We start from the raw sequence: 22,262 nt of genomic DNA on the forward strand, positions 1-22,262 counted from the left end.
TTATTCCACTTGCCAAGGTGGAGTACCAGCAGCGCTGCAGCTGCAGAGACAGAGTGCTCTATTTGCATTGCCACTGTGGACGGGTAGTGAACTAGGGCGCCCGGGGCTCCTTTATTGTGCAGTAACTCACAAGTGTAACCAAGCCCACAGTGCCTGAAGGACATTGAGAACAATTGATGAAGGGCTTGGGAAGTGCTTTTATAATTGGTTTCTGGCTTATAGGGGATAAGGGCATTTACTGGCTGTCAACTATGAGTAGAAACATAGAACAGGGGTCTCAAACTCAAATGACCACGAGGGCCCCATGAGGACTAGTACATTGGCCTGAGGGCCTCACCACTGACCACCTGCTGCCCCAGCCCTGCCTCTTCCCTCCACTTCCCTGCCCTCATTCCAACCCCTTCCCTGAAATCCCCACCCCAACTCCGCCCCCTCCCTGCCCCCGAGGGGTGCAGGCTGCATCAGGGTGCTCAGGGCACGGGGTTGGGGTTCAGGGGGGTCAGGGTGCAGCAGGCAGCTTAGGGCAGGAGGTTGGGGTGCAGCAGGGGGTTGGGGTGCAGGAGGGGTGTGGCAGGGGGCTAGACTGCAGGAGGGGCTCGGGGGGCGGGCTCCAGCCCGGCGCGCACCAGCCCGGCATGCACCAGGGGCAGGGCAGGCTCCCTCCCCCCCCACCCCCGCGATGCTCCCGGAAGTGGCCAGGAACTGGGGGAGAGGAGGGCGGGTGGGGCACAGGGGTCTGTGTGTTGCCCTGGCTGCTCCTCCAGGTATCTCTCCCATTGGCCGGGAACGGGGAACCGCAGCCAATGGGAGCTTCGGAGAAGGTACCCAGAGGCGTGGCCCGGGCAACACACAGACTCCTGTGCCCACCCTCCCCCAGGTCCCTGCCACTTCCCAGAGCGGCGCGGGGCAGGGAGGGAGCCTGCCCTACCCCCCGTGCGTGCCGGGCCACGGGGAGCTGGCGGACTGCAGAAAATAACCCCACAGGTCGTGTGTTTGAGACACCTGTCATAGAATATCAGGGTTGGAAGGGACCTCAGCAGGTCATCTGGTCCACCCCCCTGCTCAAAGCAGGACCAAGCCCCAATTTTTGCCCCCAATCCCTAAAGGGCCCCCTCAAGGATTGAACTCACAACCCTGGGTTTAGCAGGCCAATGCTCAAACCACTGAGCTATCCCTCCCCCTTGCCCCTTCAAAGTGGTTATGGTTTTTGGGAGGAGCAAGGGGGGAAAGGGATATTTTTAGCGCTGTTTGGTATGTTGTGGCAGTTACTTTGTTTTTCCTGTTCTGTTTTGCAAATCCATAAGGAAGTTTATCAACTCTTCCCTCACCCCTAGTTAATAAAATGACCTGTTATTTCCATGCATGGTGCACTTTCAGTATGTCTCTGGTTTACTTATATTCACATGTACTTCGACAGGGGAGGTTGGGCTGGTTTTGGGAAGGAAAGACACCAGACCTTGCAGTTTTCTGCTCCAAAGAGTTGTGGAGCCAAAGGGGGGGGGGGGGGAGAGTACTCTTGCATCACAACCTGAATGAGGGTCCACAGATAAGTAAAAGTAACATTTATTGAAACTAATAGATGTAACATAACACTGAACATTTTTTTTAAAAGGAACTGTGAATGAAAACAGAATGGATCAGACTCCCTGAAGAATGTTAAAACTTTACTGCCTATGATCCCTTCTCCTTGGCCTTGGTCTCCCACTCCCCTAGACAAGGGGTGAATGGCTGTGGGAAAACATTCCGAGGGCAAAAATGTGGACATCTCCTTTTCAGGGTTTGGGGGCTGGACATCGCTGGGCTTCAGGTGTAGTCCAGTCTTGGGCTCATATTTTCCCTCCTTCGTGGTCACAGGACTTCCCCTGCTTGGCGTTTTAGGTGCTGGTGCAGGGTGTTGTGTGCATGCAGTTATGTGCCTTCTCCCTCTCCCCATCACTGTCCGGATTGGGTCCTCCACCTCAAAAGGATAAGGAAGAGTAGCTGGAGAAGGAGGTGGAGGTGCCAGTTCCTGGACATTGGCAGTGGCTATTGCAGCAGGCAGGACCTGAATCCATTCCATCACCATTTGTATCAGGGATTGCCACTGGGCATGCTCCCGGCCTTTTGGGCAGGTTCCCGTTCCCTGTACGTGTGTCCTGCTCCAGGAACTGGACCATTATAGACTCTTGCTTTTGGGAAAAAAATGTTTCTTATGCTCAATAGCCTTTTCCTCAGAAAGTCAAACTGTTACTGGCTCCTTCTGTCGATCCTGATGAGCAGGTGCTTCAGCGTCCTTCTCAATCTTCCTCTACTGTCCCTGTGCTGTTGCTCCTGGCCCAGGCAGAATGGGTTCATTCTCCTCAGCTGAAGGTCCTGCCACTTTAATCACATAGAGCTGCATTATATTTTTTTCTTTCCTTGAAAAGCTGGTAAAAAATCCCCCCACATAGCATAACTAGGCTGTGGAAATCCACAATATTTATACTTTTCAGCATTTCTAGAATGCAATAGTTTTAGTATCCTTGGTTCTCAGACAACTTTTGCAGCCCTGGAGAAAGGAGCAGCAGCTGGAAATGGTAGGTAGTGCAAACTTCTGTTTTTTAAAAAATTTAACGTCTTAAAGTGTGTGATTTGGCCAGTTGGCTGGAGGGCTGCATTTATTTCAGGTGTAGCCTTAATGGTTCTCAATTTCTTCTTTTAAGGGTGGCTATCAATTGGAGAACGTTGAAGTTTTGAAAGTACCAAACTGGAAAAGGGAGTGGCTTTCCGGTCCTGTGGTGGGGATGCAGCAGTCTGTGCAAGAGAGATGTTTGTCCTACTTGTCAGCTCTCTACATTTGTTAAATGGAGGGGTTTGGTGAGCTATGAAGGCGGACCAAGTATGTTTGTGCTGCCGTTGAACCTTAAACAGCTGGAGTTTCTGCTGCACCAGAAGTTTGCAGACATATACTTATGGGACTGAGAGGCAATCCGAATGGAAATAGATCATATTTTAAGTGACTAGATGGAGCCTACCTGGAGGGGAAGAAGCGAATCACCTGTCCCAAACCTACAGCATCAGGAAATCTGGCCCCTCCCATAAGGTGAGGAGAAAGGAACAGGGAAAGAATCACATTGCAACTGTACTATGAACTTTCTGATCAAGACTGCAAACCACTTGGCTCCCCGCTGCAAAGGGGCACCATATTATGTTTGTGCAGCCAGTGGAGTGGATCGTTCACCTGCCCCCCCTTTCTCCCGGCTTATGTGGCATGGCTCCGAGTGAAGGGATGCCAAGGCCTGGGAATGCTTGAAAACATTTGTACGGAGACACAGGACCACTGATCTCTTTGAAGAAGCAAAGGTTCCCCTTCTCCCTCCCATATGTAACCAGCCCTGGTACAAAATCAACTCCCACCTTCCACACTTATCCTGTTTATCAGGGTCAGGGTTACTGTAGTGAAAGCTTGTGGTCTTGAAAAGGAGAAGAAGACAGTTGTAACTTTGGAGAACCGTTACATTTGTACAAATGTCCTGTCCCTAAATCCAGGTGTGCTCATCTGAGCAGGTGGCTGCTTTCAGGTGTGTTCTACGGTCACTTTACGGGCAAAAAGAGTGCAGCAGAAAACTGTTCTGAAGTGGTGAGTGTAGGTCACTGTTACAGTGAGAATGGGGGGACAAGAACCTTTATAGATTTGGAAAAGAGTGGATAACCTGGATTTGTAACCTGGATTTGTGCTGGAAATGGCCCAACCTGATGATCACTTTAGATAAGCTATTACCAGCAGGACAGTGGGGTGGGAGGAGGTATTGTTTCATATTCTCTGTGTGTATATAAAGTCTGCTGCAGTTTCCACGGTATGCATCCGATGAAGTGAGCTGTAGCTCACGAAAGCTCATGCTCAAATAAATTGGTTAGTCTCTAAGGTGCCACAAGTACTCCTTTTCTTCTTGAGACACAGTACATGTCTCTGACCCCTGTCCACGTTACAAACTGGCATGGGACTGCCACACCCCCAGCCATGTTCATACCCCACACCCCTCAGGCGTGCTAGCCTTCTTGCCCTGTACATGCCTTGAAAGCTGGATTTCTGGAGTTTAGGTGTGGACAGTAGGGGGTTCTGGCACAACCATGCGCTTGCACTCGTATTCAGTCACCAGCGTAGATGTAGTTGTGATTATTTGTCAGTTTCTGGACTTCTGAGCCACCACATATCTAGACAGCCACCAACTTATTTGGGTTCAGAACCTTGCTTCTGAAATCCTTTCTTGCCCCCATCTTTCCTGTACTTGAACTCTAGTTAGCTACTCTTCTGACTTGACAAAAAGTTCAGAAAATCAAAGATCACAAAGGCAATTATACTACATTAGTACAGGTCTAGACTTCTGAGTCCTGTTAATGTGTGTGGGAGAACACACACTGTTATCTTCTTGAGCAGGCAGAAAAGAAGCTTTGCAGATAACTAGTTATAAACAAAACCACTGTAAGATGGGGTTTCATAATGGAAACTTTGCCAAATCTTTAAAGCTGCCTCTGGCTACTTTTTTGTACTTCTGAAGTACAGAAATATCTGCTTGTGTGGGAGTATTGTATTAGTCCTAGAACTCCATAATATAAATTGAACAATCCAAAACATACATTAAAAACAGTAAAGACTTACTGAGCAAGAAGCAGGAACATGACACAATAGTGCCTGGCTTGCTTAAGTTCTGATACAAATATTGAAGAAATTTCAGATACTGTACATGGAATGGGAACAAGTCAAAAGTGCATAAAGTTCACACTCAGATTTTCCACGGACTTGCACAAGATATATGGAGAATATTCCACAATTTTAGATCCTGAAATTGTAGGTCAGTATGAATGAGAGCTAACGTGTTATATGTTGCATAACAAAAGAATACATGCAAATTACTGGTTTTCCGTATTTTTAAGTCTCACCTTTTTGGTACTATCCAGTTTTGTCCATTTTTGAAAGAACTGGCTATATATTCAACTTAATGTAACACATCTTCAGTGACCGTAGTGATCCAAGGATTTTCAAATTCTTTTTCCTCATAAGTATTGAAGTCGTGTCTTTGGCACGGTTCATTTGGATGCTCTCTAAACTGACAGTTGTGTGGAGATCCCAGCGTTTATATGGAGAGCTTCTAGCATGTTAATGCAGCCTTCTGAAATAGAAAACTGAAATTTTGAGTAGTTCTGACTTTTTCAAAGGTAGAATTTGCTTGACTATCCAGATTTAAAAATGTTAGAGCTCTGTCCAGATCGTAGCCAACTTTACATCAGTTTCATCATGGAGGTGCTTTGTAGCAGCACCATGAGGGATATGTTCTAAAATGAGGCATAGATCTCATTTTTTTCTACAAGTAAGTGGCCTTTCAGTGTGTAACTACATACAATACTCAGATCTTTTAAATTTTCTATGAAGTTTTGGTTTGATTTCTCCTAAATTTTTAATAAGGCTTTGAAATTTTGGCTTTAGCTGAATTCTTTGCTTGGTAATCCAGCCATTCATTGTAGACTGATACCTCTAAAATAAAATGGTTTATATACACACAATTTAATAGTGTTGTATAGTTAGTAGGGTTTCGTTCAGTGTGATTGATATATATATATATATTTTAATTGAATTTCAGGCCATTATTCATAAGCTCAAGTCTGTTAGCTGTTGCCAACAGATAAACTCTGTGCTGTTTATGTGCTGCTCCTAGCATATAAAGTGTTCTCCTTTAGCAGCTGCACTAATACCCATCTCACATGTTGTCCATCTCTTAAGTAAAGTGACTAAGCTGCCACTTAAGTATTTTTTTAAAACTAGGAAATTAAAGTATAAAATCTTTATTGTGAAGCACTTAGGGTTGCTCTGTACGTAACATCCTGACTCAAACCCACAAAAGCAAGGACATGAAAATTTAAGCCATCTAACATTACATATACTTTATTCCTCCACCTAGAGGTGCACACCTTACCATTATCACAACTACCATATTCTACAGTTCATGCATCGCAAACTTAATTCTGCTTCCCCCTTGGGGTGCCAACCTTCCATCACCCTGTTTACCAAACTACCCCTTCCCAACACACTACTCCATATTTCCACAATTAATAGTTTTAGTCCACAACTAATGGGTAGTTTGGTTAAGATGATATGGACAAGGAAGGACTGAGGGTGTGGGGGAACAGTTAAGGTCATGGTATGTGGTCTATGGTGATGCTAAGGTGTATGTGGAAGACTGAGTGTCTGCAAGTGGCTTCGCAGTCTAGATGGCTTCCACCTACTTTGTTTAAAATTGCCACTTAATGTTTTATAAAGTTTCTGATCAGGAATTTCTTGACCAGGTAGAGTAGGCCAGGATTTACTGAGAGAAAAATTAGGTGTAAAATTCTGGACTGGCTGACTGATCTAGTTACCTAATAGGAGCTGAAGGCAAAGCAACCTCAGCTAGGCCCATATTATTTTTCTGTGTGGGTTCTATCAATTTTCAAGATCGTATCATAACTTTCTTAGTTAATCCATACTACCGTTGGGTTAAAGATTTCATTTTTTCCTTTATTTTGATCTCTTCACGGAGAAACTTCCCTGTTTTCAATAAGTGTGCTAGTGTTTTATAAAATTAAATAATATTTGGTCCCAGTTCTATTTTCAGATATCTGTGAAACTTCTGTTGATTTCGCTGGGAATGAAGTGCACTTTTCTGAATACAGAAATTAGATCTTTGATTTCTTTTTTTTCCTAAAAGGTTTCCTAATTGGCCATCAGTAGGTTAAAGGGTAGTTTGGAAAAAGTATGACAAAGCAACATATTTATCATGTAGCTTGGACCTTCTGATTTGCTCTGCTGTGACAGAGTAATCTGCCGGGGAGGAATTTATTAAAGGTTTAATATAAAAGGTTGACCTGGTTTTATGAAAATCTTCATTGAAACCTTATCTGAAGCTTCAAGGATATAGAACAGGGGTGGGCAAACTACGGCCCAGGGGCTGCATCCGGCCCTTCATATGTTTTAATCTGGCCCCCGAGCTCCTGTCAGGGAGCTGGGTCGCAGGCTTGCCCTGCTTCCCATGGCTCCCGGATGTAGCGGCTTGTCCCCCCTCCAGCTCCTATGCGTAGGGGCGGCCAGGGGGTTCTGCACGCTGTCCCTGCCCCAAGCACCGCCCCCACAGCTCTCATTGGCCAGGAACTGCAGCCAGTAGGAGCTGTAGGGGCAGCACCTGCGGACAGGGCAGCACGAAGAACTGCCTGGCCACACCTCCACATAGGAGCCAGAGGGGGGACATGCCACTGCTTCCAGGAGCTGCTTGAGGTAAGCGCTGCCCAGATCCTGCACCCCTGATCCCCCTCTGAACCCTTCAGTCCAAGCCTGGAGCACTCTCCTGCACCCTCATCCCCAGCCTCATTCCAGAGTCCGCATCCCCAGCCAGTGCCCTCACTCTCCTTCCCCTCCCCCCCCCCGCCTCCTGTCCCAGCCTGGAGCCCCCTCCCACACCCTGAACTCCTCATTTCTGGCCCCACCTCAGAGCCAGCACCCCCAGACGGAGTCCGCACCCTAACCCCCAATTTTGTGAGTATTCATGGCCCGCCATACCATTTCCATACCCAGATGTGGCCCGCGGGCCAAAAAGTTTGCCTACCCCTGATATAGAAGAAAAAATGCAGGCTGCACACTGCAGAACTAATCTGCCTTACTCTTGCCTTTATACTGCAAAAGACTCAGATACTCTCCCCTTTTGGGGATTGGAGAAGGTAATAGTTACCATTCCCCTGCTTCTGTGATGGATGTCTCACTTCCTTCTGACCAGGGGAAAGATGGCAAATTGTTTAATGGTTTAAAAAAATGTATATTTTAAAGTGAGAAAATTCTGTAAAGAAAGATGTAAGGGACTGGTTAAAACTGAAAGAAAGTGGAACCAAGGGACTGTAAAATTGGTCTTCAGGGCCTATGCAAATCATTTCCGATTAGAATTGATTCTGTTTAGGCCAAACTTTAGTGTAGCGCTCATTAACAAAATGTAGCTTTTGGAACTGGTAATACTGAATCAAGACTTTTTTTTAATGGGGCTTGCAATTTTTAAAAAATAGGTTATGTAATAGGTTATGACTTGTCTGCTCTTCCTCTCTTTACTGAATAGAAATGTCGATTGTAATCTCATTTCAGTATTACAGTTGCAGCATGCCACCTACATAGCTGTGACTGCTTCCTATGTGCAGAGATAAGATACAATTGAATAACTTTGTAAGTCCGCTACTTGGGAGTCTCTCCACAATTTGTTCTTTTTGTGGGGTAGATGTGGCTGATCATTTGATTCTTCATTTGGGAGATGTGCTCAGAGTTCAGTAGTTATCAGTTTCTTAACACATCCTCCCAGTTTAGGTTGCTAGATAAAACTCTTGCTAGATAAAACTCTGCTCAGTAGCATGAAGCTACTGAGCAGAAATCCAGTTATTTGTTAGGAAACTAATTATCATTTTGTTTTTGCATTTGATTGGGAGTAAACGCCTTTCTGGATTAACCATGGACTAGAGACCCTTGTACTTCAGTTGTGCCTCAAACTGCTTCCATGGAGAGGTCCGATGCAGAGAAGTGGCTCTCCCAACACTCCTTAGCCGGGAGGCTGGCTTCTTGTTGTGCAGGGCATTTAATGCTGTTGGAGGGCTGGAGGAATTTGTCAGACTCTGGGCTTCCACTTTGCCCTCCTTTTAAAAAACAAACAAAACCCCATGAATAGAGAAAAAGAACAAAAGAGAATACTACTCTTACATGGATTGGTGGCCAAGGGGAACAAAAATCCCAAAATAAAACTTAACTCCCATAATTTCAGAGACTTTTTCTTTTCTACCATTCTCTCTCATCCGTAGCCAAAAATTATATGTAGACCTGGCATCTTGTACAAACCTCAAAATTGCCTGATTAGCTTTGCTTCCAGCATTTTTATTTTTAATGCACAGAAGAGAGAGAACACAGCTTGAGTGTCAAGATGCCATGATTATATTTACAATATTTGTAGTTAGTTTCACATATAATTAGTAAATTGAACAAGCTTGAAATAAATTCTAAATCCAAATAAATATCTAAAACTGTGATGTAATATTTAGAGTTTCTGACCATAACCACACTTTCTTCTTTGAGTGCTTACTCATATCGATTCCATTCTAGGTGTGTACGCGCCTACGTGCACACTTGTTGGAGACTTTTGCCTTAGCGGTATCTGAAGGGTTAGCAGTAGCTCCGTCATAAGTGCTGCACTCATGCGCTGGTATATTTGGTGCTGCCAACCCTACGCCTTCTCAGTTCCTTCTTACCACCTGTGACAGTTGGTCAGATCGCCTTGTCTTGCATTGCAAGAGCATTAGCAGTTCTTTCAGTCTGTTAGGTTCTGTCTCCTTTGTTGTTAGTTGATAGGTACTTAGTTAGACCTTTAAGTGTTAAAGTAGTTTGTTTAGGAGTTAGTCCATGCTGGGGCTTCGCCTCGGAGGGGGCATGCCCTGTTCCCCAGGCTTTAAGCCATATTCATTGCTGATGGATATGAATAGCTGATGCCTATTAGTGACTCCCACAGAAAGGATAAGTGCAGGATCGGCAAAAACTTGCACCCTCAAACTCAGAAGGAGTGGAATGTCCACTTGAAGATCCTCCTCATGGAGGCTGTGCTTCGTCCTACCTCGGAGCCCTCTCAGTCAGACTCCACACCCAGTACCTCGGTGTTGGTGTGCAGCCATGGGACCTGAATCTTGTGCTGTCACGGCTGACGGGACCCTCCTTTGAGCCTCTGGCATCCTGCTCTCTCCTTTTCCTGTCCTGGAAGGTCGCGTTCCTAGTTGTGATAACATCCGCCCCCCGGGTCTCCGAGATTAGGGCGCTTTACCTTGGAACTGCCCTATATAATCTTCTACAAAGACAAGGTCCAGCTGTGGCCACACCCAGCTTTCCTGCCTAAGGTGGTCTTGCAGTTTTATATGGGCCAGGACATTTACTTACCTGTCTTTTTTCCAAAGCCACATAAGGGCAGGAGGAGCTTTGGCTGCATTCCCTAGATGTCAGGAGGGTGCAAGCCTTCTACATGGGAAGGATCAAGCCATTCCACAAATCGATGCAGTTGTTTGCCGTGGTGGCCAACAGGATGAAAGGTCATCCAGTGTCTGCTCAAAGAATTTCTTCTTGGCTCACTGCCTGCCTTTGCTGCTGTTACGATCAGGCAAAGGAGCCACCTCCAGCGATCGTAACAGCCCATTCAACCAGGGCGCAAGCGTCCTTGGCAGCTTTCCTAGCCCAAGTGCCTATCCAGGACATCTGTAGGGCAGACACTGGTCATCCATCCACATGTTCACATCCCATTATGCACTTAACCAGCAGGCCTGGGACAATGCTGACTTCGGTAGCGCAATACTGAAAGCTCCTAGACTGTGAACTTCAAGCCCACCTCTGAGGATACTGTTTGGGAGTCACCTAGAATGGAATTGACTTGAGCAAGCACTTGAAGAAAATAGTTACCTACCTTTTCGTAACTCTTGTTCTTCGAGATGTGTTGTTCATGTCCATTCCATTACCCCCAGCCCTGTGTTGGAGTTGCTGGCAAGAAGGAATTGAAAGGGCATAGAGTTGGCAGTGCCTTATATACTAACACATGAGCATGGCATTCAAGAGGGTGCTACAGCTGACCCTACGGATACCACTAAGGTAAAAATCTCAGACAACTGTGCACATGGGTGTGCACACACCTAGAATGGAATGGACATGGGCAACACATCTTGAAGAACAACAGTTAAAAAAGGTAGGTAACCTTTTTGTGTGTGTGAAATAGTTAGTGGTATTTCTTTGGCTGGGAAGCTCCATGCTTCAGGTGTTAGTATTCCTACAAACTTTATGCATGTTATCAGCAACATGTGGAAAAGAAGTCGGATTAGCACATACCCTGACGTGCCTTATTAGAATTCAAAAAATGGTCCAAGGTAACCAGAAGAGAGCTAGTTTGGTTTTAATTACATTCCAAAGAAACTGTTTCTTATTAAAACCATGATTATATCTTCTTAATGCTCATAGTTAAGCAATAGAATAAAAGAATTAGCAATAGAAACAGAAATCTTCCAAATCTTCTATTTGTCTTAAGATAATTTTGTTTTTAAATTTTATTTTAAGATTATTAGTAACTGTTCATACAGTTTCCTAGGGGATACTAGTCAAGATAAAAATTTTATTTCATGGCCCCAAGATATCATTGAAGCCAAGAGTTTAGCAGGATTCATAAAATGAAAAGACAATTACATAGATAAATATTCAGTTAGAATGATGAATATTTTTAATTAAGCCAGTGTTTTGGAAGGGATATGAACTCTCATGCTTCAGGGTATAAATCAGACCCCTAACTATGGGGTTTAGGAAAAGACATTCCCTGGGGCACTTTATCTCATTACAGCGTACTGCAGGGTCCTGGGTTTGTGAGGTATGTTTGTTTTTTTGTGGGGGGTGTGTGTGTGTGTGTGTTGGGGGGCTTTTCTACCTTCTTCTGGTACTGGCCCTCCATGACAAGATATTGGACTTAGATAGATCGTTGGTCTGTTCCAATACAGCAATTCTTATGTTCTGCTAACAAACCCGCATTTATCCTCATTTGGATTAATTTAGTTTTCGTTTTTTTACTTTTTGTATTTCACTTACTTTGGTCAGTGTTACTAAACCAGTCAGTTTTGTAGCCTGTTTCTTGTGCTTGTTAGATTCACAGCATTGCAAACTCAGGGTATGTCTTCACTACCCGCCGGATCGGCGGGCAGCAATCTATCCAGCGGGGATCAATTTTTATCACGTCTAGTCTAGTGGTGAAGACACCACAGTAAGTCGATCTAGGTATGTCGACTTCAGCTAAGTTGTTCACGTAGCTGAAGTTGCGTAACTTAGATCGATTTCCCCCCACGCCTCCAGTGTAGACCAAAGCTAATGTTTGAATAAACAGTTTTCATCATTGATTCGTAGGCCAAGGGCATGTCTACGCTTACTGGTAGATTGGCATTGCTGCAATCGATACAGCGAGTGTCAATTTAGCGGGTCTGGTGAAGACACACTAAATCGATGGGAGCGCACTCTCCCATCGATTTGTGTACTCCACCTATCTGAGAAGCGTACGTCGACACAGCACAGTGTAGCTACTGCGGTAAGTGGATCTAACTACGTCGACTTCAGTTACACAACTTCAGTTTCGTGAATAACGTAACTTAGATCGATTTACCATGGTAGTGTAGACCAGCCCCAAGTGTGGAACTGGGAACCAGGGCTCCTTAGTTATGATTTCATCTATGGGATTATCCCTCTGACCCAACTTCTGATTTGCAGTGTGGTGATGGGCCAGTCATAACCTACTGACCGCTATTCCTACCTGCATGCCTCCAGCTTTCACCCTGACCACACCATACGATCCATCGTCTACAGCCAAGCTCTGCGATACAACCGCATTTGCTCCAACCCCTCAGACAGAGACAAACACCTACAAGATCTCTGTCAAGCTTTCTTACAACTACAGTACCCACCTGCTGAAGTAAAGAAACAGATTGATAGAGCCAGAAGAGTTCCCAGAAGTTACCTACTACAGGACAGGCCTAACAAAGAAAATAACAGAACACCACTAGCCGTCACCTTCAGTCCCCAACTAAAACCCCTCCAACGCATTATTAAGGATCTACAACCTATCCTAAAGGATGACCCAACACTCTCACAAATCTTGGGAGACAGGCCAGTCCTTGCCTACAGACAGCCCCGCAACCTGAAGCAAATACTCACCAACAACCACATACCACACAACAGAACCACTAACCCAGGAACTTATCCTTGCAACAAAGCCCGTTGCCAACTGTGCCCACATATCTATTCAGGGGACACCATCACAGGGCCTAATAACATCAGCCACACTATCAGAGGCTCGTTCACCTGCACATCTACCAATGTGATATATGCCATCATGTGCCAGCAATGCCCCTCTGCCATGTACATTGGTCAAACTGGACAGTCTCTACGTAAAAGAATAAATGGACACAAATCAGATGTCAAGAATTATAACATTCATAAACCAGTCGGAGAACACTTCAATCTCTCTGGTCACGCAATCACAGACATGAAGGTCGCTATCTTAAAACAAAAAAACTTCAAATCCAGACTCCAGCAAGAAACTGCTGAATTGGAATTCATTTGCAAATTGGATACTATTAATTTAGGCTTAAATAGAGACTGGGAGTGGCTAAGTCATTATGCAAGGTAGCCTATTTCCTCTTGTTTTTTCCTACCCCCCCCCCCCCCCCCCCAGATGTTCTGGTTTAACTTGGATTTAAACTTGGAGAGTGGTCAGTTTGGATGAGCTATTACCAGCAGGAGAGTGAGTTTGTGTGTGTATGGGGGTGGGGGGGATGTGAGAAAACCTGGATTTGTGCTGGAAATGGCCCACCTTAATTATGCACATTGTAGGGAGAATGGTCACTTTGGATGAGCTATTACCAGCAGGATAGTGAGTTTGTGTGTGTGGTTTTTGGGAGGGGGGTGAGGGGGTGAGAGAACCTGGATTTGTGCAGGAAATGGCCCACCTGATGATCACTTTAGATAAGCTATTACTAGCAGGACAGTGGGGTGGGAGGAGGTATTTTTTCATATTCTCTGTGTATAAATAAAGTCTGCTGCAGTTTCCACGGCATGCATCCGATGAAGTGAGCTGTAGCTCACGAAAGCTCATGCTCAAATAAATTGGTTAGTCTCTAAGGTGCCACAAGTACTCCTTTTCTCTTTGATTCAGTTTCCCTATCTAAAATAGGGGTATTGTGAAGAAGGTTATATGCTTTGAAGATGGAAATCACTATAGAAAGTTATAGAAATTAAACATGAAGACATTTTGTTAGCCATCCTATTTCTATCCACTGTTTTACACAACACCTGTTTTGGACCTAAATTAATTTTGTCCATTTAAGCCCGTGTATTTAAATCTGTTGATGGATAATTCAGTAAGATCTTACCACTTTTGCCCCTTACTATTCACTTGTTGAAAAAAGACTATATTACTCTATAGTGTCAGTCACTGGAATATTCGTATGTTGATATTTTTCCCCTCTCCACATAATTTAATTTGAAGAAAGAAATTTGTTCTGGGTACTCAACATGGAAGTTTAGAATCCTGTATTCTGGAGAACGTACAATTTTTTTCTCTTGTTTATAAAAAGAAATTGGGGGGCTGCATTTATGGAGTGTTTTAATTCCATTACCTGGCTCAAAAATACATACTACCAACTTCTAAACTTACTAGGAACTGTAGCTTCTCAGAGAATCATGAAGTCTTGCATTTATTTACACTGCTGGGGTTTGTCTATACACATAAATTGTGCAGTTTTAACAATACTTGTAGAGTTTAAAGCAATATAACATGTCTAGTGTGAAGGCAATTATCAGTGTAAAAGTGCTTTATACTGGCATAGCTAATCCCATATTGGGAAGTGGAATAAGCTATACTACTGTAAGATACCTTTATACAGCATCCACATTGCGAGTTGTACTGACATAACTATTTTGGTTTTAAAAAAAAAATTGCACCTTTAACCAATATAATTATACTGGTACAAGAACTGTGTGTGGACCAGGCCTTAGAGGTGTTTTGAGAAGAGACCAGTTAGGTCCCATATAAATTAGAAATGATTTTCAACTGTCTGCAATCCATTCACTTAACTTTCTACCTTCTTTAATACATTTAAAAATAAGTATGGGGCAAAAAGTTACTGATCCGCTTTTTGCTAGGGGGCATGTAGGTTTCTCAGGATTTCTTTTCCACTCCAAACAGAGGGTGGAAATACTAAAACTGTTTCAAAGGTATACAGGTTACCATAAAAATTTGGTATGAAAATGTGCTTTTATTTATTCTAAACCATTATACATGTCCCTTATATTTTTAAGCAAGTATTTAGTAATAAATTCTGAAGATATATTCAAGAAAATAACCTAGAAGGTGCCAAATGCATTTAATAGAATAATAGCCACAGTTTTGAGCAATTATATTAATCTTCCATTTTATTTGTAATGCTGTTCTTTTCCTTTTTCCTCACTGTCCATCCAAATCAGTAATATCTTCGTCTACATAAAGATGCCAAGTGATAGGAAAATATTTATGTGCTGAGAAGAAAGGGTAAGAATTAAATAACTTATTTTCTGGCAGTGAATATTAGCACTGTAGCGTGCGCTGCAGAGAACTATCCAAGATAAGTACAAATTGCCCACAGGGTATCTGGTAAAACTGGGCAGAATGAAGTGAAATCAGGAGTAGTTTCAGAAGTTCTTCAGAATTTGTTTTTCACCCGTTGGGAACCAACTGGTATAAATGATTACATTCGTATTGAGTACAAAAGCCTTCATCTTTCTCCAATTTTAAAACAAAAAGGTTAAGTGAAATGAAATGCTATCCAACTTCAGACAATAAACCATCAACAGAAATTAAAGTATCTGATAGTTTTGTATTCTCTAGCATTATTGCATCCTTTTAAAAGAAGAAAAATAACGGGGGGGGGGGGGTAATTTTTTTTCCTCTTTCAAAGATAAAACTATCAGCTTGCTTATACCAAGCTTCTTGTGACCTACTGAATGTGTTCAGGACAGCAGTTCAAGTGTCTTTGAGGGGATGTATAAATTAAGAACACATACTTATCTACACTAGTTGCAAACTCTGTGGATCAGTTTAAAATACAATCTGATACCATTTAAGCTTTCTGGTATGAAATGCTGTTAGATTAATTCTCTTTTCATACTGAACGTATTTTGGTGGCTGAGTAGAATTTCTCTCACAACCAACTTAATATATTTAGGGCTACAGATTGACCCCTTTGCTAACATACCATCACGGTAGATTAACAATGTAAAATAACTGATTGATTGATTCATGGTGCTATGCTGAAATATGCCAATTTTGTGATTGGGTAACATAGCTGCATTATATGTTGAGTTGGATCATTCAAACAACTCGATACTTCATCCTCAGAGTTGGGTGATTTTGAAATAGACCAGAATTGTTAAATAGCAAACTAAGTAAGCCCTAAATTTCTGTTCAGTAAAATCAAAGAAGTGATGGAAGCATGAATACATGGCACATTTTAGAAACTAGATTGAATAAAACACAAGTAAATGTTCAATAGGGAACAGATTTACAGTACCCTTGAGTGCTGTATCAGACACTCAAATACTATAGTGGTGAGTGTGATATAAAAATATATAGAGAATAGAATATCAATGTCGAATTTTGATTAAATTGGCTATCTTAAAAAAAAATCAAAATTCTGATAGAGCACCCTATCCTACAATATGTAGAGGGAATTATTTATGAATTACTTTGTTTAAAAAATGTATAGGGGTTATGCTGTTCTTCATAAACTTTTTCTTCTGGTATTTGCAAGAGTTCTTTGGGAGGTCAAAGGGTAAAGCCGTGGTCTACACTACAAATTTTTGGCTGACACAAGTTTTGTCGTCATGTAGCTACTGAAGTTTGTATATTGCTCAGGCACATAGATGCTTGGCTGCTTGTGCTGACACTGCATGTACTCAGTGTGAGTGTTTACATGAATGTAAAGTGTGGTGCATCATAGGTCATATCCCAGTATGTCAGGCAATGTCATCCAGCACAGTGCTGTTTGGGGCAGTTTTGCAGTGTTTTATGGAATACTAAGAATTCACCTAGGGATTTGTGTGAGCTAGTTGTCAAGTTCCCAGCATGGAGTTTTCTCCATTCCTTAATACATTCCACATCTCATAATTTTCACACCACTTTTAAAAATCCCACAAACCCACATGGCACTTTTCAGTCTCTGCCATCTCTAACAGAAGCATGAAACCAACAGAGCTCAGCACTTTTCTCATGAACACTGAATACAGGACCTTCTATTTGCAGACCTTTAGGAAGTACTGCAACAACTGGGATTAGAATATCTTTGAAGAGAGTTTAGTGATGGACATTACACACACACACAAACATTTTTAGGTTGCTTGGGGCATTCACTTAGCAGTTGCAGATGGCCCGAGAAAGGAGCACGGACTAGTGTGATTGCTGTTGTAATGTAGGCTTGGGATGACAAGCAGTGGCTGCAGAACTTTTGGATGTGAAAGGCTGCATTTCTGGATCTGTGTGCTGAGCTCGCCCCAGCCTTTCAATGCAGGGACACCAGAATGAGAGCGAGTGGTGATTGCACTCTAAGTTTGCAACACCAGACTACTACCTGTCACTGGGAAATCATTTTAGAGTTGGAAAATCCACAGTTGCAGCTGTTGACATGCAAGTGTAAAGGACCATTAATAATCTACTATGCAGGACTGTGATTCTGCAACATGTAAGAAATAGTGGATAAATTTCCTGAACTGTGGCGGGATGATAGACTGAACGCATCTCTGTTTTGGCACATGCCTATCTCGCTACTGGGTACTTCAACAGAAAATGCTTTTCCGTGGTTATGCAAAGATCACCCAAGGCCACCTCACTAATATTAAGGTGGGTTGGTTTGGGAAGGCATATGGTGTGTATATCTTTAAGAACACAGGACTATTCAGAAAGTTGCAAACAGGAAAAGTAGTGGATTACCATTGGTGATATTGAAATACTTATAATGATTCTGCGGGACCAAGCCTACCCCTTGCTTCCCTGGCTTATAAAGCTGTACTCTGAGCACCTCAGCAGCACCAAGGAAATTCATCTACTGGTTCAGGAAGTGAACAGAATGATTTGTGAAATGTGCTTTTGGTAGATTGAAGGAATCACTGGTGTTGATTATTCACTAATTAGATTTTATCAAGAAAAAAAATCCCAGTGGTTATAACATCATGTTGCGTACTGCAGTAATGGCAAATGGAAGGAAAGCTTGCCACCAAGGTGGACGTGCTGTGTTGAATTTGAACAGCTATGCACCCGGGGTATTAAGAGTCCAGTGTGGAGCTACATTTGATGGGGGTATTAAAGGTTCATTTTCACAGTCAGCCACAGTAGTGCTATGTCTTGAGACAGTGGCTATCTGGTGTAACTTCTTTGATTTTTGCCTGGTGGTATGTATTCTGTTGTGCCTGCTGCAAATTATAAGTACTGCTGGGCCTGCGGCTTTGCCTTCCACTATGAACTGTGTGTTGCTTACTGTATATTTATAAGTACTGTTTGATTTCTTGATTTCCGCTATGTATTTTGTATTATTTGTTGTGAACTAATCAATATACTTTGATTCTCCAAAAAAGAAAGGGAAAAAAAGAATTGAGTGCAAAAATCCAGTGCTCAAAATCAAAGTGTAGCATACATATGTTATTCAAGCTTCTGACATAACTTAATGGGGTGAAACTTTTAAAAAGGAAGTAAACATTTGAGTCCGTTTGCGTGAACAAAAAGTAGTTTGGTTAGTCCATTGTGGGTACATATACGCTGACCTGAAAACCACAGATTCGTGTATGCAAAGATGTAGTTTACCTTGCTGTCTCCTGGCATGGAGTGGTAGGGGTAAGGATGTGGTCCATGATGCCACATGGTGTGTTGAGAGTTGTAAGGAGCAGCAACCATGGAGTTCTCCAAGGAGTGCAAAGACTGATGATGAGTCTAGGATTTTTAGACCTGTAAATTAGCCAGAGTCTGCAGCATTTGGGTTTGCTGCCTGAGAAAATCCATTATGTCTTTGTGCATGTCCCATTCCTTGTCCTACTAGAACTCCAGGCCTTTTGTCTGTCTTCTGTTTTTAATCGTGCTCTTGGACATAATTGGCTTTCTAAGTCTTTTGGTCATGGTCCTGTGCACCACTAGCTTGTAGGATCTTGCAGAACATGTCTTTCCTCTCCTCGTCCTGGTCAGGTGTTGTGTGAGCATGCAGTGGGCACCCCTCAAGGCCACCACGCCAGAAGCTGCTGATGAAAACAGACAAATACACCACTAGATTTTGAGTCACAACAGGAAGGGAAAGAGAATTTCTTTTCTTCCAAAACTCACTTCCCTTGTTCCAATAAATACTTCAAATAAGAAATGCTTATTGACACTTTAGCTTTGGAGCACCTCAGTACAGCACCGTTCTCCAGCTCCACCCATGGTGATTTGGCCTTGGCAGGGGTGGGATATTGTTTCTGTTGCATGAACCCATAAAATTCTCGCCTCTATTCCAGGTGTACAAGTGTAGGCCAATGGCAGTGAAGATTAGCACTATTTTTCAAAGTCAGTGGTGATTTTGGCTAATATTTCACTCCTGAGGATGACGGAGGTTTAGAGAACCCAGGTGCTACTGGCATCCTGAAGCCGCCCTGGCCTTTGTGCAGCTAGTCTGTTTGCTGCAGTGATGCCAGCCAAACTTAGAGCGGCATAGGAAAGTCTCCTATCATGGAGATAGATCTAAGGCCACCATCCCTACAAACCTTTGGGTGAGGATTGCAGAGGATCACCCTTGAGGTCTCTCAGTAGGATAAAAGGGATCCCCCTATTCATATAAATAAAGTGCTCCACATGCCCCCCTCCCGTTTACCCCAACAAAGGAATGAAAAGGAGATGCCAACTACCTCTTCGTTCCACTTCTACCTCAACTCAGGATACTGAATCTGTGTGAATCGTTTTGACGAAGCGGGACGGTTCTTAATGTTTCCTCTGAATATTGTGGGGGTGCCTTAGTTTCCCCTATGCAGTTCTTAAGTATCTAGGCAGTGGGATAAGGGTGTATGATCGTTGCAGAGCCCTAGAGGGCAGGTGTGTGCAGGGGTCTGGACACAGAATGGCCGACACACTGTTTCCTGGCAACTGATGGCCTGGGCCTTCCCCCCTGCAAGGTGAGAGCTAAAGGGTTGGAAAACAAAGAATCCGATGACCTCCTGGCCTGGGAAAGGACAAAGCCGAGAGGAGGAGGAGCTGGAGAGAGTTTCAATTTGGGGCTGGCTGGGGACATGGAGTGAAGTTCAGAGGTGGTTGTCTGGCTCACTGCCCCCCAAAATGGTCCCAGCTGAGAGGTCCTGTTCTCTGCACCTACAAGCTTTGTGTTAGACCGTGTTCCTGTCATCTAATAAACCTTCTGTTTTACTGGCTGGCTGAGAGTCACGTCTGACTGCGCAGTTGGGGTGCAGGACCCTCTGGCTTCCCCAGGACCCCGCTTGGGCAGACTCGCTGTGGGAAGCGCACGGAGAGGCAGAGGATGCTGAATGCTCCGTGATCAGACCCAGGAAGGTGGAAGTTGAGTGAGCTGTGTCTCCTGCAGACAGTCTGCTCACAGAAAGGAGACTTCTCCAGAGTCCTGGCTTTGTAGGGAGCAGTTCCAGAGCATCGCCTGGGGACTCCGTGACAATCGTGTAATCTGATTGCCATAGTACTCTTCAAGAATTTGTTTGGATTTACTTCCTAGCTTTTATTTTCTGACAATGTACCAATAAATCAATGAAAAGCTGATAACTTTGTCTTCTAAACTTGGGGATTGGCCAGGTGCCATTTTTAAATGGGTGGGTGGGAGGGAAGGAAAAGCAAATAAAGCATTGTAAGGAAGATTGCATGAACACACTTAGTCAAGCTACTGTTCTCTTCATCAGTTGGCTTATCTACTTTTGCCTGGTGGAACTGGCTAAACTCCTATGGAGTTTCATTTAGATCCTGACTCGTGACATGGTTGGAATCCCCAACTGTGTCTCACTGCCTCCTCATCCTCCTCTTCGCTGTGCATGGCAGGGGTCTTCACCTCAGACTATTCCAATGTACCCATGGTAGTCTGGGGGGTGCTGGTGGGGTCATCAGCAAGTATGGCATGCAGTTTGTTGTAAAAGCAGCAGGTCTGAAGTCCAGCCCAAGCTTTCTTTTATTGCCCTCCATTGCTTGTTCCTTCACTTTCATGTGGCGCTGCTGCTATCTGCAGTACCTCGTGGCCTGCATGCCCCCATGCAGTTTGTTCATTGATGTTGTTCCGTGGTTGTGCTTGCACAGCCTCCTGTCTCCACATGCCCAGGAAATCCAACACTACTTGCCTGCTCCAGGCTGGAGTGCATCTTGTACGTACGTGTGTGTTTGTGTGTGTGTGTGTAGACATAGTCAGTGGGATGCAAACAACAAAGGTGAGTTTCTAGGTGTGTTTATCAAGGTGGCCAAATAGGAAAAAAGAGCACTTCAAAAACATGTGTGGTTGTTAAAGGTGGGGGGGGGGGGGGACATCTGTGGCCTTTGGTCAGTGAAGTTTAAAATTATGAGCAAAACCGTCACTGTTGCAGGGATTAGGGCATTGTGGGACAGTGGCTGGAGGGCCAACACAGGTCATGCAGTGACTGCACGCTCACAGTGTTGACAAAATTAGGGCGACCATGGTACTTTGCCATTCAGGGCGGTGGTATTACTGCGTTGCTCTAAGTGGATGCGTATGTTAGCTGGAGTCAAATTTGCGTATAGACACCTGCATAAATAGGTTGATACAAGGAATCCTACGTTGACCTTTACTTTGTAGCGTAGACCAAGCCTAACACTACTGAATATGGTTGGTCCCACCCTTCCCTGCCTCTCCTCTCCCTTCCGTTGTGTACACATTTGCCTGCTGTTTCTTTACTTTCAGATTTGTTGGTAAACATACTTTGGGAAGTGTAGTGTACATGTTAGCTCTCCTCAGAGAACTATATTAGTGATTATCATACCAGTAGATGAGCCAGGAAATGCAACTGGTTGTTGAAAAAACAGTGAAACTGACTGTAGACACATGCACAAAAGGAAAGAAGAAATGCACATAGCTGCCAAGTTCTGTATAGCTCCATGTGGGCTACTGTATGCAAATTACTAGCTCATTACAGTTGCATATTTGCAAATAATTTTTATGACTATAAACTTTAGGTTAAGTTCCATATACTGCTACAGTAGTGGCAGGGAAAGAACATGAAGTTGCAGCTGCTTGATGGGTGCTGAAGAGTGTGTGGGTAGTAAGAAGCCATGGAACCTGGGTTTGTGCTAGTGGCTGTGGACTGTCAGAGAGGCTGATTGGGTGGAGTTGTCTTGGGGTAAGGGTGTGTCTGGATGGTAGGTGAGGGTAACTGGGAGCTGTAGGGAGAGATGGGGTAGCTAAGAGAAGGTAAATCAGCGGGTTGCCCAAGGGTGGGAGCTAGAGGGAGAAGTTTGGGAGGGCGTCAGGGGGGAGTGAGAGAAGATGAGAGTAAGCTCAAGATCTGGATAAAGATCTGGGTTGGGTGGTGGAGGGAGAGAATTGTGAACAGCTGGCTTTGTGGGAGAAACTAGGTTTATTGGGGGTATCCATGGGAGAGCTGGGAGCAGCTATGTTTGTGGAGGATGTCCTGGAGAAGATGTGTGCCACTGGATGGATGGGAGGAGCTGGATGGGGTCCAT

The 22,262-nt window shown here is 43.9% G+C and overlaps 1 protein-coding gene across 7 annotated transcripts in view; it reads left to right on the forward strand.

Annotated features, from left to right (window-relative positions):
- Positions 1 to 22,262, forward strand: part of TAB2 (TGF-beta activated kinase 1 (MAP3K7) binding protein 2) — a 144,222-nt gene that overhangs the window by 63,171 nt on the left and 58,789 nt on the right. Inside the window, exon 3 of one of the 7 annotated variants that reach the window (XM_073337590.1) lies at positions 2,682 to 3,061. The exons of the other annotated variants lie outside the window; for them this stretch is intronic. The gene's annotated coding sequence lies outside the window, so the exon portion shown is untranslated. The remainder of the gene's footprint in view (positions 1 to 2,681; positions 3,062 to 22,262) is intronic. 7 annotated transcript variants of the gene reach the window in all.

Source organism: Lepidochelys kempii, chromosome 3 (genome assembly GCF_965140285.1).
Source record: "Lepidochelys kempii isolate rLepKem1 chromosome 3, rLepKem1.hap1, whole genome shotgun sequence".
Classification (NCBI taxonomy): Eukaryota; Metazoa; Chordata; order Testudines; family Cheloniidae; genus Lepidochelys; species Lepidochelys kempii.